Source organism: Lycium barbarum, chromosome 3 (genome assembly GCF_019175385.1).
Source record: "Lycium barbarum isolate Lr01 chromosome 3, ASM1917538v2, whole genome shotgun sequence".
Lineage (NCBI taxonomy): Eukaryota > Viridiplantae > Streptophyta > Magnoliopsida > Solanales > Solanaceae > Lycium > Lycium barbarum.
In genome coordinates this window covers 58,804,831-58,805,790 of record NC_083339.1, presented here as the reverse complement: position 1 = coordinate 58,805,790, position 960 = coordinate 58,804,831, and the positions used below count along the sequence as shown (strand labels likewise).

The following is a 960-nucleotide window of genomic DNA, read 5'->3' as shown; positions in this document are numbered from 1 at the left end:
TCTGGGATTCGACCCCAACCTTGTTGGGTTACTATATTTGACAATGTCCGTGTTATACCATTAATATGTGTAATTTGAGGGTATCAAATTTTGGCACCGTTGCCGGGGAATACAGTTTTGAAATTACTAGATAATGTTCGCTTTGATTAAAGTCTTTTGCTTATTCCATCACACCTTGTTTGCTACTCTGTGTAAACCAGGTAAACATGAATCAAAATCAGCAAAATCAACGTGCTGATAGCTAGGGGAATCTGTTGAACAATTAGGCGAATGAATCTGATGATGAGAATGTTTTTACTGAACTTTTTCCAGAGGAGCACTATGCATCTGCTATTGTTCAACCTCGAGTTGGAGCTGCTACTGTGAAAATTGACTCATCTCTATACCAGCTGTTGAAACTTGAGGGATACTTTCGAAACTCTACCGAGAATGACCCTCAACGTCATTTGCAGAATTTTGTGGATGTGTGTGCTAATCACATCCAGAACAATGTTCCACAAGATGCTATTCGGTTGAGGTTATTCAAATATTCCTTAGCTGGAGAGGCAAGAACATCGTTCGAGAAGTTGCCCCGAAATTCAATTACTTCATGGCAGAGATGGTAGCTGCTTTTCTCACAAAGTGGTACTCCCCTAGCAAGAAGACTGAGATTCATGACAAGATATATGAATTTAAGCAGCGATCGGGGGAACAACTATATGAAGCCTGGGAGAGATTTAAGGAGTATTTGTAGAAGAGCCCGAATGATGGTTTTCTGGAACATATATTGATGGAGAAGTTCTACCGAAGGTTAGATCCAGTGACACAGTCAGTAACTCATAATGCAGTTGATAGTTGTTTTATGAACAAGACCTCTCGACGAGTGACCACCATACTTAACAAGCTGACAACTCATACTCAGGCTTGGCAATCAAACAATGCTGATGTGGTACCGTATGGTGGTGCTATGATCCAGAATAT

The 960-nt window shown here is 40.5% G+C and overlaps 1 non-coding gene across 1 annotated transcript; it reads right to left on the bottom strand.

Moving 5' to 3' along the window:
• Positions 1-647: 647 nt before the first annotated feature.
• On the bottom strand, positions 648-753 carry LOC132634449 (small nucleolar RNA R71). Its single transcript, XR_009580172.1, has one exon. It is a non-coding gene; the product is annotated as a small nucleolar RNA R71 (small nucleolar RNA).
• Positions 754-960: the final 207 nt, after the last annotated feature.